Here is an 18,166-nt window from a genome sequence, read left to right on the forward strand (position 1 = left end):
AAATGTCAACAGTCTGTTCCAATATAGTATGGAACAATAGTTTCAATTAAACTGAAATTTAATTGACTTACAGATATATAAGAAACATTGTTTTCTAACAATAAGATTTGCAAATACACAGGAATAAGAAACTGCGTTCTATTTTTCTATGGCTGGGGGGCAGTGACAGGGAGAGTGGGGAGTGCATTTTTAAAATCCTGAGTTTTCCTTCTGTTATGTGTGCCATCTTCCCTAATTGTAAGCAGATTATCTTCCAGGCAACCCTTCAAGTTTTCTTTCATTTTCTAAGTTTTAAAGGGGATTGCTAAGTCTTAATTTTATAACATTTGTTAAATGAAGTTATCCATGTAAAAACATTCTTGCCTGCTCCAGGAAACCAACAGACCTTTGGAGCAATGGCTGCTCCTTTACTCTAAAAACATTACATAGAAATTGCTGCAGAATGCTTTGAGCTCTTTGGAATCCATGTGCCATGCAAATCTGGAAATATTTAATATGGAAGTACATTCAAAAGTAATTGCATCTTGATTTACATCACTACTAATTTCATTCTGATAATTTTTCTAAGCAGGTAGGCAGTGAAAAAATAATGTACATACATGAAGTGTTATTTCTTGAAAAATATTTTTCCCATTTAATTATTTTGCTCATAAATACAATTATGACAATAAAATTACTCTCTGCTCCCTTTATTTCTTTATTTTCTTATTTTGCGAAACATATTTCACTCATGCTCCTATTTTTAACATTTTTGTATCTAGTTTTTATGTGACTATCCTGTAAAGAGAGGGAAAACAGGCAGGGGGAGGGGGAGAGGGAGAAGCAGGCTTTCCGCAGAGCAGGGAGCCCTATGCGGGGCTCGATCCCAGGACCCTGGGATCATGACCTGAGCCGAAGGCAGACGCTTAACGACTGAGCCACCCAGGCGCCCCAAGAAATCGTTTCTGATTAGTTAATTATTGCAAGCATATGTTTGATTTTTTAAAGTGTGTGACTAAAATTGAGACATCTAACTTCTTACCCCAAAGTCTTTATTAGAGCTAAACCATAGGACTTCAACATTGCTCTGTGGCTTATATTAAAATAAAACAAATAGAGGGCACCTGGGTGGCTCAGTTGTTTAAGCAATTGCCTTCGGCTCAGGTCATGATCCTGGAGTTCCAGGATCGAGTCCCACATCGAGCTCCCTGCTCAGCAGGGAGTCTGTTTTTCCCTCTCACCTTTCCCCTGTGCTCTCTCTCTCTCTCTCATTCTCTCTCTCAAATAAATAAATAAGATCTTTAAAAAAAAACCCACTGTCATTTAAAAAAATAAAATAAAATAAAACAAATGGAGACATTATTTCACACATAGACTTTGTTAAAAATGTGATTTTGTAAATTCTTCCAATTATTCTTGTACTATCAATAATGAGACCCTCTGAATCCTGTCTTGGATCTCAATTATTAGCATGATTTGCTTTACTATCCATACTCTACACATGACTAATAATATTCAGCATTATGGCTTCAGGTGTTATTATGGAGTAATGTTCAAATTTATTGTTCTATTTTCCTGATATACTCAATACAACACAGTCTAGTTGACAGAAATTACATTATTGATGCTTTAAAATATCTGTCTCAACTCATTTCTGTTAAGATCAAAAATTTATTCTTGTTCTGAACATTAGTTTAATATACTTACCATGTCTCTGATTTTTCTGAGAAGGAAATAAAATTGCTCTTTCAACTCTACTATAAAAGGTTTGAGGTCATGCTTGACTTTACTCATTCTTGAAAGAACTATAAACATTCTACATAAAATATTTATGAAGATTTTATTCAAAGCAGGCTGTGGGAAATCTTAGGACATTTAGAAAATATCCCTATGAATGATCCACTTTTCTTTCTATTCTTAGCACTCTGGTTTTGAATTGTATAACTGCCAAATTATTGACACCTGGGATAAGATACTTAGATTTATGATTTACTACATTCATTTATAAATCACTATATCTACTTTATCTAGTATACCCAAAATACTGTGATTATGAATATTCAGTATATGTGTGAGTTATGCTCAATGGCCAATCTACCTTTTAGTTTTTCTAACTTGTAATGTTTGAAACCTCAGAGGGTTTTAAAATATCCTGTCTTCACAATTATATATCTATGCTTCATATTATTCTTCATCTTTCTTGATTCATAAACAATTGAACACAGCTAACCACTCCGGTGAAAATTTTTTTTTACTTGGTTTACAGGGAACTCTCTTACCCCAGGATGTGCTCCTACCCGTCTCTTTCCTATATCCTTCTCATCTTGCTGACTTTAAGCATTGAAATCTCCCAGGGCATTTTTGTCTTTCCTTCCTTTTGCTGTCTATATCCATTTCCTTGACAATCTCATCCAGTGTCATGGACTTTGAACAATATCTAACTAAATTAATACCTCCAATCCAAACCTCACCCTGAATTAAATTATTACCTCCATCCAGACCTCACCCTGAACTCCACCCCACTATATCTGACTACTTATTCAGTATCTCTATTTGCATATCTTAACATGCCCCTGCTTAAGCCCTCAAAATATCCAGCTTGTCAGCTTTCCCTTTCCAGTAAAAAACAACTCCATCCCTCCAGTCATTTAGACCAAAAGTCTTGGAGTCATTCTTGTCTGCTTTGTTTCTTTCCTATCCCATATTTAATCTGTCAACAAATTCAGACAGTCTGCTTCTGAATGTATATAGAATCTATTCACTTCCCACTGCCTCCTCTCTACTGCACTGGTTCAAACCACAATCATCTCTTGACTTACTATGCTGTCATAGCCCCCTGATTCCCTTGCCCCTTCCCTAATCCCTCCTTACTCTCAATATAGCATCCACAGTGCTCTGGGTTTTAAGTGAGATAAATATGCAGCTCCTCTGCTCAAAGCTCTGCAAATGATTGCCCATCTCTTTTTGAATAAAGCCAAAATCCTTACAGTAGTTACCTCTATGCCTGCTTTTCTGGCTTGCTAAATTCTAGCCAAATCAGCCTTCTGGTTCTTTCTCAAACATTCAAGTCTAACCACACTTCTAATTTAAAACTTCTACACTTTCAGACTGGTGTGAGGTGGTATCTCATTGAGGTTTTGATTTGCATTTCCCTGATGCCGAGAGATGTTGAGCACTTTTCATGTGTCTGTTGGACATTTGGATGTCTTCTTTGGAAAAATGTCTGTTCATGTCTTCTGCCCATTTCTTGATTGGATCATTTGTTCTTTGGGTGTTGAGTATAAGAAGTTCTTTATAGATTTTGGATACTAGCCCTTTATCTGATATGTCATTTGCAAATATCTTCACCCATTCTGTCAGTTGTCTTTTGGTTTTGTTGACTGTTTCTTTTGTTGTGCAAAAGATTTTATCTTGATGAAGTCCCAATAGTTCATTTTTGCCCTTGCTTCCCTTGCCTTTGGTGATGTTTCTAGGAAGAAGTTGCTGCAGCTGAGGTCGAAGAGGTTGCTGCCAGTGTTCTCCTTTAGGATTTTGATAGACTTCTGTCTCACATTTAGGTCTAAAATTAACAAGTCAGGAAACAACAGATGTTGGTGGGGATGTGGAGAAAGGGGAACCCTCCTACACTGTTGGTGGGAATGCAAGCTGGTACAGCCACTCTGGAAACCAGTGTGGAGGTTCCTCAAAAAGTTGAAAATAGAGCTACTGGGCGCCTGGGTGGCTCAGTTGGTTAAGCGACTGCCTTCGGCTCAGGTCATGATCTCGGAGTCCTGGGATCGAGTCCCACATCGGGCTCCTGGCTCAGCGGGGAGCCTGCTTCTCCCTCTGACCCTTTCCCCTCTCATGCTGTTTCTCTCTCTCTCTCTCAAATAAATAAATAGAAAAAAAAAAAAAGAAAATAGAGCTACCATATGACCCAGCAATTGCACTACTGGGTATTCACCCCAAAGGTACAAATGTAGGAATCCGAAGGGGTATGTGCACCCCCATGTTTATAGTAGCAATGTCCACAATTGCCAAACTATGGAAGGAGCCAAGATGTCCATTGACAGATGAATGGATAAAGAAGATGTGGTATATATACACAATGGGATATTATGCAGTCATCAAAAAGAATGAAATCTTGCCATTTGCAACAACGTGGATGGAGCTGAAGGGTATTATGCTGAGTGAAATAAGTGAATTAGAGAAAGACATGTATCATATGACCTCACTGATATGAGGAATTCTTAATCTCAGGAAACAAACTGAGTGTTGCTGGAGTGGTGGGGGTGGGAGGGATGGGGTGGCTGGGTGATAGACATTGGGGAGGGTATGTGCAATGGTGAGCACTGTGAATTGTGTAAGACTGTTGAATCACAGATCTGTACCTCTGAAACAAATAATACGTTATATGTTAAAAAAAATAAAGAAGAAGATAGCAGGAAGGGAAAAATGAAGGGGGGTGAATCGAAGGGGGAGACAAACCATGAGAGACGATGGACTCTGAGAAACAAACTGAGGGTTCTAGAGGGGAGGGGGGTGGGAGGATGTGTTAGCCTGGTGATGGGTATTAAAGAGGGCACATTCTGCGTGGAGCACTGGGTGTTATGCACAAACAATGAATCATGGAACACTACATCAAAAACTAATGATGTAATGATGGTGATTAACATAACATAATAAAAAATAAAATAAAATAATAAAATAAAACTTTTACATTTTAAGTTTCTTCTTCCAGGAATAGGAGTAGTTTTTCTCCAGATGTGCATAGGAGAAATTCTATCAATCCCCTCAACTTCTTCAGTTCTTTGTTAAAATGTCACCTTTCTAGTGAAGCTTTTTATTTTTCTAGTGAAGCTAATCATTTAAATTTGCAACTCTGAAGTACTATGTATTATACTCATTATGTGTTTTGTCCATTCTCCTCAATTGGATGTAAGTTCCTTTGAGACCATGATTTCTAATTGCTTTTGTTCAAAGCCGAATCCTAAGTTCCTAGAAGAGAAATTGGCACATTGTACTCTCAATAAACATTTGTTGAATGAATGAATAAATGAAATAATGCCTTTGGGCATATTGTTATACCAGAGATTAACTTCATTTTCTACATTTATTTAATTTATTCTTCATGTTCTGGTTACTTTCTACAAAAAATGTTAATTTTATTATTTCTGTGTTTTTATGTGATTGTTTTTAATAATTTTATTCACATTTTCTAAGTTCCTGATGACAAAGCTACACAAATGGTGGCTTAGAAAATGGCTAAGAAGAAAATAATGCTATTGTCTCTTAAATCTTAAATTTGCTTCAAAATGTGTTACTCAAAGCTGGGAGACAATATTTTGCTAGCTCTTTGAAATGGGACATTCTCTAACATAATTAAAATGTTTGATACATTGTATGTACAATAAACAGTATGAAAATCACTGTCATTCTTTAAAAAAAAACACTATTTAAATAGCTGATATATTTTTCATTTATTCCCCTAGACTATGGCCTGGGTTTCCTTGAGCTATTCAAGATAAATGATATCAAAGATATAATTTTGGATAAATATGCAATGTAAGCTACAGTTTAGTATGAAGTACTAGATGCAAAAATATTCATAAATATATCACATACATTTATGAAGATCAGTTCTTAGAAATTGTTCAAAATATAAATATTAATAAAATATTATAAATATAAAAACTCCTGTGAGAAAATATAGAAAGAAGAAAAGTAACATTATGAGTATCTTGAAGACACATTTTTGATAATTTGAGATATGTAAACATAAGTCAAAGTGACCTTTTATTAAAGAGACTAAAAATATAGAAACCTTAAAAACATGAAAAAATGGAAAGCCATTTAAGTCATTAGTAAAATTGAAAAATTTCATAATCAATCTGTATTCATTAAATTTTGGAAATTATATAAAGACAGAAACTTATAGAAACTACAGTGAATAATAAGGTTGGCTATAAGATGAATATAAATAAAATAATGTGTTTTTGGAGTAAAATAAGACATTTAACTATGTAACTTGCCTACAGTCAGTACTTTATTATTAGGTGGACATAGATCCTTGTAAATGCATTAGACCTGAGGGGTAATTTTTATATGTACTTGTATACACTTTTCATTTTATCTTGTATTTAATAACAACAGATGCTGTTATAAAATATTCAAGCAATATAAGATGACATACAATGGAAACTGAATATCCTGTCTACCTTATAACAAGTCTATTCCCCAGAAATGAAAACTGTCAATAGTTTGTTATTTAACATATTCAGTATTCTAGAAATATACAAATGTGCAGCTATATATGTGGGTATATACATATGTGAGTGTATATGTGTGTGAATGCCATGTTTAATCATTATTTGTAGCAAAAAAGGACAGAGAGTATATAAATTGTTGTGTACCTTGGATTTTCTTTTCCATTCAAGGTATATTTTAGAGATTTTTTTTTTTTTTTACCATGAGCATGTACATGGGTACACCATAAGCTTTAACAGTGCTATATATTGCATTTTAAGGCCATAATTCATGTGCACAATTTATTTATGGCCATATAGGTTCTTCCCAGTTGTTATTTTAATATAATATAAATTATACTCCTAGGACTATACTTTATTTACTGGAATCTATAATGAATTAAGTTCTATCTTTTAGATAGGCTCTATCTATCACCAAGGTCTTCCCAAATTTGTATAGTGTTTTCACCCCATAAATCTCTTTTATATAAGATAGCCCTTTAAGTTTTACTTAATCAAAATCGAAGTTTTCAGTTCAGTTTCAATTTTCCAAAAAGTACTATTATCCTATTCATCTAAGATCATGTTATCTAAATATATCAAAAATAGCCTCATTCATCTTCATTAAAAATCACTCCAAATTTACTTTATAGGCTTGAAAAGTTCAGTCAAATTAAATGCACACATAGGAATAATACAAAGCATATCCTTTGCTGGATTTGACACTAAAATATATATAGTAAATTCTGGAGTAAGAACTATGTGTTTTAAATAACTGAGAAAGAACTACATGCAGAGCAATCATTTATAAGAGAGTTTAAAATTGGATATATTTAATTGTACATGTTCTGTGATCCTACCAGCAAATATAGCATGTGGAATTTCAATGACACAAAACTTGATTTAAAATAAGGTGTTGCAGACCCACGTTCTTATTCAAGTTTTCATTAAAAACATTTAATGAGTCTCACCAATATCAGTCTTTGTCATATACCACTTGGGATCCCTCTTCAAGCCAATGAGTAAATAATTGTTCAACAATTTGACCTAATCATTATACTGTCTTCATCTCATTTTGTTTGGATATTATAAAAGACTGTTTTAACTAACATGATGAAATTAAGATACACAGTATCTATAAAGTGTCACTAGAGAAGTTATTTAGGACAAAGGAGACTAATTTGGGCATATACTTGGGCTTTCATATCTTACTCTTTAAATATATTGAATGTGTTGCTATAAAACTTGTAAAATATTTCAGGATCTTGAAATATAGTTTTTTGGATCATGGAGAACACTATAAATTTAAAATAGAAACATGGACAACAGTATGGAGGTTCCTCAAAAAGTTAAAAATAGAACTACACTACTATCCAGCAATTACAGTACCAGGTCTTTACTCAAAGGCTACAGAAATACTGATTTGAAGGGACACATGTACCCCAAAGTTTATAGCAACATTATCAACAATAGCCAAATTATGGAAAGAGCACACATGTCCATTGACTGATAAATGGATAAAGAAGAGGTGGTAGGTATATACAATGGAATATTATTCAGCCATAAAAAAGAATGAAATCTTGCCATTTGCAACAATGTGGATTGAGCTAGAGAATATTATGCTAAGCGAAGTAAGTCAGTCAGAGAAAGACAAATGCCATATGATTTCACTCATATATGGAATTTAGGAAACGTAATAGATGAACATGGGGGCAGGGGAGAGAGAGAGAGAGAGAGAAAGGCAAACCAGAAAACAGAGTTTTAACTATAGAGAACAAACTGAGGGTTGCTGGATGGGAGGTGGGCGGGGAGATGGCTTAAGTGGGTGGTGGGTATTAAGGAGGGCACTTATTGTGATGAGCACTGTGTGTTAAATGTAAGTGATGAATCACTAAATCCTACACCTGAAACTAATACTATACAATATGTTAACTAACTGGAATTTAAACAAAAACTTGGAAGGGAAAATAAAAGATCTAAGCGTTTGCAAAAAAGACCTATACACTAAAATAAAATAGAAACATGTTACATTATTTCCTTTTTAATTATTGTGTGCTTCAATTTTCATTTGATTATAGTTATCTTTCCAATATAGACAAAACAAACTAGATTATCTGTTCTTTCTTTATGTCCTCCAATAATATGTCAATTTTTCCAGTCTGGGGATGTCAGTTTTACTTATTCTTCCACTCTTAACAAATATTTTCTATTTTACTTTTACTTACTGTTTTTAAATTGCATGATTGCTACTTGTTTATTTTAACAAGCCAGGCATTGTAAGATTTTATTTAAAAAGTTAATGATCTTCCCACAGCTTCCCTAAATGCTATTGCTCTGATGTGAGATATTTTAACCTTTCATCATGTGTCCTTCCAAAATTTATTTATGAAAATGCAAACATGTAGAAAATTCATACAAAATTATTTTTCTTAAAAACAGAATCACAATATACTCAGTCTGCAGCTATGTATTTAAACCTAACTATATATATAATAGATTTCCTACGAGAAAATATATAGAGAGAGAACTAGCTAATTCTATTTATAACTGCATAAAATTCCCTAGGTTGGATACATCATAAATTTCAATCATTCATTTTTAACTGCTTCCACATATAATGCTGTGATAAACAACATTGTACATATGTGCATAACATGAGTGCTTTATATTTATGAATATATTTCTAAAAGTGATATTGGTAAGTCAGCAGATTTAGGTATTTAAACTTTTCTGAGAGATTTGTAGATTATTAATAAAAAGGTGTCATATTCCTACAGGAAATGTATGCAAGCTTGTCGATAAAGCTTGCTAAACATTCATCTATTTAGACCTTTCAAAAACTTAGCTTTGGTTTATTATTCCTTTGTTTTTAGTATATGAACTTTAGCTTTGATAATTTCTTCTTATACTTTTCTTTTTCTTTTTTTGTTTGTTTCTTCTTTGATCTCCTAAAGTGAATAGTTAACTCAGTGATTTTTCAGTGTTTTTAATAGTAACAGCATTAAAAATGAATAAATGAATTAATTCAGAAGATAAAAGTTATAAATCCTATTCTGATTATATCCTTAACTGCTATCCACTAACTTTTTGGTTAATATTATCATTAGATGCATGGTAATAATATTAATTAGTAGATAATTTTTCATTTCAGTTTCTGATCCAGTGGTTACATAGAACACTATTTTTTTTAAAGATTTTATTTATTCATTTGAGAGACAGAGACAGAGAGAGCACAAGCAGGGGAAGAGGCAGAAGCAGACTCCCTGCTAAGCAGGGAGACCAACAACAGGCTCAATCCCAGAACCTGGAGATCATACCCTGAGCCGAAGGCAGACGCTTAATCATATGGGCCACCCAGGTGCCCCTACATAGAACACTATTACATAAGTGCTAAGAAATAAGGTATTTGGTATTTTTTCTATTATTTTGTCTTTATTATCAGAAAATGTGACCACTGAAATGTCTAATTTATTTTTAATTTATCATATATATATGTATGTACTGTGTTAATGTACACGTAAATATGTACACACATGATTTTTTGTTACTGTTTCATTTAGTGTACCGTAAATATATGTATTATTTTTGTAGGACAGCTGGAGCAACCACAAGGGCCATACAGTGCTGGTGGGATTGCAAATATGCTACAGTTCTCTTGGAAGTTTAGTTTCTTATAAGATAAACATACATTCCAGGAGTCAGCAAATTTATTCCTAGGTCCAAAAAGGACTGGAAAAAAATATGACTTTTAAAAGAATTTTCATATTGACTTTATTAATCATAGCCCCAAACCAGAAACAATGTAAATATCTATCCAGAGGAGAATGTTATGTTTATACAACAGAATACTGAAAAGCTACCTGGCAATTTAAAAAACAAACAAGTGATACATTCTAAAACAGGGATGAGTTTCAAAAACACATGTTAAATGAAGGAGACCAGATATAAGAAAATGTATAGTATGTACTACATAATATCATGTATATGACATTCTACAGTTGGCCAATCTAATCCATGTTTTCCTCTTGAGGGATGGGGATTGACCAAAACGGGGTAAAGTGAAACTTTCTGTGGCTATTGAGATGTTCTATATCTTGGTTGGAATGAAGAATGCATGGTTTTATTCAGTTTTATTTTATTTTTTTAAAATAGTATCTCTTTTTTTTAAAGATTTTATTTATTTATTTGAGAGAGAGAGAATGAGAGATAGAGAGCACGAGAGGGAAGAGGGTCAGAGGGAGAAGCAGATTCCCTGCTGAGCAGGGACCCCGATGCAGGACTCGATCCCGGGACTCCAGGGTCATGACCTGAGCCGAAGGCAGTCGCTTAACCAGCTGAGCCACCCAGGCGCCCTGTTTTATTCAGTTTTAAATACTCATCGAATCATATGCTTCAATTATGTGTGCATTACATGATAACAGATAACTAAAAAATAGAGCATAATAGCAGTATATCTTCTTTAAAATGTAGCACATTTATTTTTAAATGTGAATTGTAGTTTGTTGGTTTATTTTTTCCAATTATAGACAAACTTTAACTCCATTTCAGGATCATCTGCAGACTCTGTGTAGTTACGTTGTGTTATAGTCTGTGGATGGCTTGGTTCTGAGAGTGTAGCCCTGTCAGTTTGTAGCAGCTGATTTAACCCCTGAATTGAATGAATTGGAAATGTAAATAACCCCTCAAACCAAAAAGTTAAATACATTCATATCTCTGTGTGTGTATATGTGTGTATATATGTATGTCTATATACTTATATATATAAATATACACCCACCAGAGAAACAAAAATAAAAAGGTATATCATAGTAAGTGTTCTTATAGATGAGGAGAAATTAAATCTCTCATGTACTCCTTAAGTGCAGGTAAAATGGTACAACCACTTTGGCTAATTATTTTGAATTATTTACTAAAGCTGATTGTATATGTATAGTATCATTCAGCAATTCTACTCTTAGGAGCAACCTCCAAAAATACATATATATTGGGACCAACATACATAATGCAATATTGTTCTTAAAAGCATTTATAATCGCCAAAAGTTGAAAACAACCAACATGCCCATGGGTAAATTTTGTTATATTATGCTGTGAAATTTTGTACAGCAATGAGAATTAATGAAGTATAAATACTCATTTTAGGAACTGAAGGAGTTAAAGAAGCCAGCCACAAAATGTATCCATGTTTGATTCTATTTATGTGAAGTTCCAAAATAAGCTAAACTAATTTGTGCCAATAAACATCAGTATTGTGCTTACTCTTGGGGGATATTGGCTGAAATGGGAATGATGGGAGATTCTAGGCTTCAGTTAATATTATATTTCTTGATCTGGGAGCAGATGTTGACTATGTGCACTTCTCTGTATGCTAATTTTCTCTAAAAAGTAAATGAATAAAAGTAAGTCTATCTTTCTGTGAACCCATACAGCAAACTTCCCAATTAGGATGTTGCATATGGACCTGGGAAAGGAAACGAAGAATTCGGTTAAGAGAGAATAAACAATTAATGAAATCTGTGAAAGTCTTTAAGCAGAATAATGGACTAATTGAACAATCCGCCATGAGTTAAGTAGTGTGATTAACAACTCTCTGTTCCTGAGGTTAAAAACCAACCAGTAAACAAAAAACAAGAAAATCAAGCAAACAGAAAAGCCAACGGAGTGAGAGGGAAAGAGAGAGAGAGGAAGAGAGAGAAAGATGAAGACAAAGACCAGGGAGAAAGAGAGAGGAGAATGACTACAAATGACTTGGCTCTGGTCGCAAAAATTGAAAGGAATAAATTCAAAGAAGCAGAACTCTTTTTCCCTCAAATTTGACAATCCATATTTTTAATGTATTAAGACCTTTTTAAGATGTCTACATTCTGGCTAAGATACAATTTATTATTAGTTGAATTAAGCCTTTTTTCATAATCTCTCATAAAAGTGTGCTCTCCCGTCTCTTCTGACCTGAGTAACCTGCTTACTAGCATTTATGAATTAGGTTACAGTTTCTCCAGAAGATAACGAGTGGAATTTCCCAGGGAAACATCCTGTTATACTACCAACATTCTAAGGTAAAGTGAGTCAATGTTAACCTGAGGAGGAGAGTTGCAGGGCATACACTTTCAAAAAAAAAAAAAAAAAAAAAAGACAAAACAAAGCAACAACAAAGCTCTCACTTGTGGCTGGACAGGGGGAGAAGAGTTAATATTCTAAGAGTAAAGCTATTTTCATATGTTTCACAATAACTATTTAGGGTAACACTGAGGAAACGTTAGTCATAAAAAATGTGTTTCAGTAGAGCATGGAAGTGATTAATTAGGAAAATAATTTAATTTACTTTAGAAATCTTAATGTACACAAGCTTTCTAAACCTAAAATGATAATGAAGAGCTGCACAGTTTGATATTTTCCTCCAAGAAGTTATGCTTTTCAGCTATCATTGCAGAACTACTTCATGAAGTGGTTACCAAACTCGTTAAATACTTAGAATATAAGTACCTTGTGAACTTTGGAGAAAGTGACCCCTCACACACTGAAAATCTGATTGCTACAAGGAAAAACAGTTTAAAGGGATTTTTGTAAAATTAAGTGACATAATAGAAGAATCAACAAATATGATCATAACTCCCAAGCTGAGGTTTTTATGAGGAACTCTTGGTAGTGTCACAGATCCACTAGAAAGAATGACAGCAACTGGTAGACTGGATTACCCACACAGCTATGTATTTGCTACTGAATAACCATAGAGACCAATCTCCAAAATCATGTTTGACACACAATATATGTATATTTAGCATATTTTATTTATTTGGCAAAACGAAAAAGTAAAGGATCAATCATATGATATTGGCAAGTTTTATTTTGGTGTTTTATTTCTCATTAGCTGATGACTAGCTCCCATTTTAACTTCACTTTTAAGGTTTAATGTGTTTGACCAGTAAAAATCATATCTGATGTATATTATCACTTAAAGACAGTGACATAAAAGTTTATTTATTAGCAAAAAGAAAAATAGACGTGGGGAAATCACAAGTGAATTTTAATCCATTTATTATTAAATTTAAGAATGTAATCCATTTTACCGAGCTACTATATATGTGTTCTTTTTTTAAAAGATTTTATTTATTTATTTGAGAGAGAGAGCAAACACATGGGAGAGAGTATGATGCGGAGGAGTGGCAGAGGGAGAGGGAGAAGCAGACTCCCCACTGAGCAGGGAGCCCCACAGGGGGCTCTATCCCAGGACTTTGGGATCACGACCTGAGCCAAAGGCAGATGCTTAACCGACTGAGCTACCCAGCGACCCTGTATGTGTTCTAAAACTGTATTTGGTGCTATAATTCCTAAGTACAAGTTTGATTTAGGAATACTTTGTAAAGAACTTATAATAAAATCATATAAGCCCAAACACACATCATCCTTAGGGCGATTCTTTTTTAATTTACTAAGGGATATATTTTCAGATTAAAACATTAGGTGTTCAAGGTGACTCCAGAAAGGTTACATCCAAATATGCTTGTCATTCACGGGTGATTCAAAATTAAACATCATTTTATTCAGTACTAACACTATGTAGTAATGTTTTAGAACTCCCAGAATTTTAAATGCTTTGAATTTTGCATTCCTGAACATGTTCTGGAAAGAAATTTAATTTTTAATACAGTTGTAATAACTGAGAGAAAATCTAGAAGGCCTTTTTTGTATGCTACTGCAGCTTTCATTTAAGATGAAAACTAGGTCTCCTTGAAAACTAGCAAATGATGGGGTGACTTGCTTCCTATCTTCAACTGAACATTAATAAGCAATACATAAAAGGAAATGCACTTAACATTCCTTTTGTTATCATTCAAGCTAATAGTTCCCCTCAAATTCTAGTAATCAGTGTATCGGCGACATCCTGGGTATACGATATTCAGTCAGGTTTGAAGATTTCCCTACTTACTATTTATAAAGGATCTCATGGGGGGGTGTCCAAATTAAGTAATTCATAAGCCAACATCATTGTCTTGCTGTGTGATATTAGAGTCTCTTTTCATTCTTGTAATTGTAAAAAAGATTCTTTCCTATTTTTTTTTTTTTGCTAAATAAACTACTTGGAAAAATTATGAAAAAAATTTCAAAATTTTTTCCTTTAAGAACATTATAGGTACCTAATTGAAAAACACAACTGAAAAAATAAGCTAAGTTCAGTATTTTTTTCTTTTTTCCTTTTTTTTCTCCTTTTATTTTATAGAGAGAGAAAAAGAGAGAGTGCAGGAGGAGGGGCAGAGGGAGAGAGAGAGAAAGAGAGAGAGAGAATCCTCAGCAGACTCCACACCTAGCATGGAGCCTCACGCAGGGCTTGATTTCATGACCCTGAGATCATGACTTGAGCCAAAATCAAGAGACAGATGCTTAACTGACTAAGCCCCCCAGGCACTCCAAGTTCAGTATTGTTTTTAATGCTATTGCTCTAATAATGCTTCTTAGACGAATATGTGCTGACACAGAGGAATAAAGAGCTGACATAGAACTTGCCATGTTTATGTATTCCAAAGCTTTTTACTTTCTAAATTGGGCAAATAATTGATAGATACAAATACTCAATTTATATAAACAATTATTCAGGAGCATTTGGTGTATTGAGTTCTATTCAAACATATGAACTTAGGCCAAGGAGTGGATATAGTAATGGAACAAAGGAAAATTTTAACTTTCAAAGAGCTCATAGTCTAGTAGGGAAGATTAGATTATCAACTGCTCTAATAGAATGTGATAGTATAAAACTCTGTGTAAGCCCTTAGTGGTTCTTTTTGTCTTGACTCATAATACTAAATACCTAAATTTTATATCCTCTTCAGTATTTTTTTTTTCATTAAGAATTGAAAAGATAAATTGTAGAGCATAGTAACCTTGCCTACATTTGTATTGCCCTCAGAGCATTTTATCCAAATCCTGGTCAGTTTTGTAACTCAGCTAACCAAAACAATGCTTTGCAAAACATTTCCAGACAACTACCCAAGATACACTTTGTCTTTTGAAAGGTGTATCATCCAAACAGAAAACATGGTACATGACCAATATTAAACTAATTTTTCTGTAGAATATGATGAAAAAAATATATATATACATATATTTAACCTTCATTTTCTAAACCTTGGGGTAAGTTTCCTTTTCCCATCAGAAATTCCATTGTAAATTTCATATCCAAATACTTTTATCTTCCTTCCTTTCTAGACACCCAAAAAAGATAAAAAGGGAAATGGAAAAAAAAAGAAACAGATAAAAAGGGAAATGAAAGCTCCTCATTTAGATTGTCCCCACAAAGTTTCTATACCAAGTTTGTAAAAGCCTAATTGTGAAATCTGCTTGTATTAATGATACAAAGTAGGTTTCTTGCTTGATGTTACAACGAGCAAGAGAAGAGGTGACAGTTCCTCCTAAACCATCTTTTGGAGTCTATTGGAGGCCAGGAAAGTGACCTTCAACCATGCATGATTTTTATGTAACAGGCCAAGTTTTTTTCTTCTGAATATATCAATAAACATTTGATGAGTAAATGAGTATATGCCACTTTATTATAAGGAAAATAGCTGTAGCTCAATTTGGGGCTTACATTCTAATATTAATAAGAAGGTTGGTAATGTAATTATATGACAATTATTTTGAAGTTGCACATAAATTTGACTGGAAACCATAAAATGTAAAAACAATGATTAAAATTATATTTATTTAAGGTAGTCTGATAGGTTGTAATGCTATAAAATATTATAATTAGCTTTTCTGAAAGTACTTTTTCCTAGCCACTGGAAGTATTCAACCAGGAATAGAAGGTAGGCCTAGTAGCCATGGAAGAAGGAACTCCAATAGTAGATATGTAATTATACTAGATAATATTTGAACATCCTTGCAACATAAGCATTTTACAATACTTCAAAGTCTTCATGTATAGTAGCAGTAGGTTTTCTTTATTTGTGCAAAATATTAGGCTACTGTCAATTTTCTTAAGATGGTGTTTTTTGTTTGTTTTTTAAACTATCTTCACTTATCTGATAGAGAACTAAAAAAAGTAACCAAAGAACTTTCCTCAAGTCTTTAAGATGAGTTGATAATAGTGGACAGAACCTAGTTACAAGAGAGGAAAATAATGGCAAGCTTGGGTAAATCTGATGAATATAAGAGCTAAAATTTAGTAATTAGGCTTTGGTTTAAGATCAATATTCAAGAGTACATAAGATTTGTAATAATTTGCTCTCAATTATTTGAGACAAAATCAATAGAAACTAAGTTGAGGGAAAAAGCGAATGAGAAAAAAGCTGCAAAATTTTAATTACCCCATAATGATAAATGGCTTTCATTGTAGATTACCATTTGTGATGTTTTGCCTTCACTCTATAAATTGTATTTAAAGTTGCTAAAAGTAACTAGTTTATAAGTGAAAAATTTAGGCGAAGCAATTATTTGGCATCACAGCTTACAAAACCAAAAAGAATGAGTTTGTGTTTAAGCAACACAAAAATTTCCTGAAATCACAAAAATCAATCGTTATAGATCAGGTTGTGACCATTTGCCTAAATCCATATGTAGCACTGCAGAAAATGTACAAGTATATAACGTGCTCCTTGCCCTCTTGAAAACTCATAATTCATTGAAATCGAAACTATCAAACACATAAAAATAATGAAGTGGTTACTGTTAAACAGCATATTGCAAACTTTAATTATCATAACAAATGCCAGCTAGTGCCACAACTAACATGGGAAGATAGTATGAAATAAATGGTAGAAACAAAAGGTAGACTTTGAAATCAGGCAGAATTGGGTTTAATTTCTCCTCAACCTATTTGGTATCTATTAAGCACAACCTTAATGCCTTGGATTTTAGATTTCCCAACTGTAGAATATTGGTGCTATTTTCAATTTCAGTTGTTGTGAGATTGACTTTACACACAAAATACCAAGTGTCTATTATGCAGGTGTGTTTTCAATGTTATTACTTTATGCCAACAAAAAAGATTTTTATCTTAGTAATCAAGGAAGATCAAGTTCAAGGGTCAGATACAAATGAAATAAATTTGCTTTTTACAATGTAAGTTCAAACTGCTTGAATGATTATAAGACAGTTCCAAGTGATCAGTGCATTTCTCCCTATAGAAGAATATATCAGAAGACAAGCTATATCAGATGCTAAGTTACACAGCATCAAATCAGAACAAAGGAGAAGAATTGGATCAGTTTTAGTAGTAAGTTTTGCTAGCTTAATGTGGCAAATTATAAGCTTAGAGTGGGAAGGGAATAGTTTTCTTTAGAAATCTTTAGAGACACTCTTACTCTTGGTGATGCTGGAGATAGAAAGAGTCCTTGATATATACTATTTACCATCTACATGTTCATTATCTCTTTTCTTTAAAAATATTACTTCTCTAGATATTGTCATATTATATCTAGATATTGTTATATATTTACATAATAAATATATCTATATATGTGTATGTATCGGTGAGTCTGTGCATCAAACCATTTATGATATTAAACTGTATACTGATCAGGGAGGTCTGTTTATATGTTTGGTGCTCTTTGTTCTTAATTTCTTTCCCCCAAAATAAATAATTCCAAATTCTGCTTGTATCTTTTTTGTTATGCCCCATAAAGTATCTGCAAATAAATACTCTTTCAAAACTTGTAATTTGTAGTTCCAGTAAATAAAATAAACGAGTGTTTATTTCAGAAAGTTTCACAGTAGAAAGTTTTTTTATGATGATCTGTGATATGTGAAAAAAATACAAAATTTATCTAATGTCTCTAAAACCCTAACTATAAATAAATAAATAAATAAATAAATAAATAAATAAATAAATAAATAAATATATATATATATATATATAGAGAGAGAGAGAGAGAGAGAGAGAGAGAATTTTTGCCCTTGTTGTTTAGCAAAAGTTCCAAATGAGCAGAACTTTACAAAGGTTTCTCCATTCCCCCAAAATGAAATTCCTAAAAT

The sequence above is a fragment of the Zalophus californianus genome, chromosome 4, assembly GCF_009762305.2.
Source record: "Zalophus californianus isolate mZalCal1 chromosome 4, mZalCal1.pri.v2, whole genome shotgun sequence".
NCBI lineage: Eukaryota > Metazoa > Chordata > Mammalia > Carnivora > Otariidae > Zalophus > Zalophus californianus.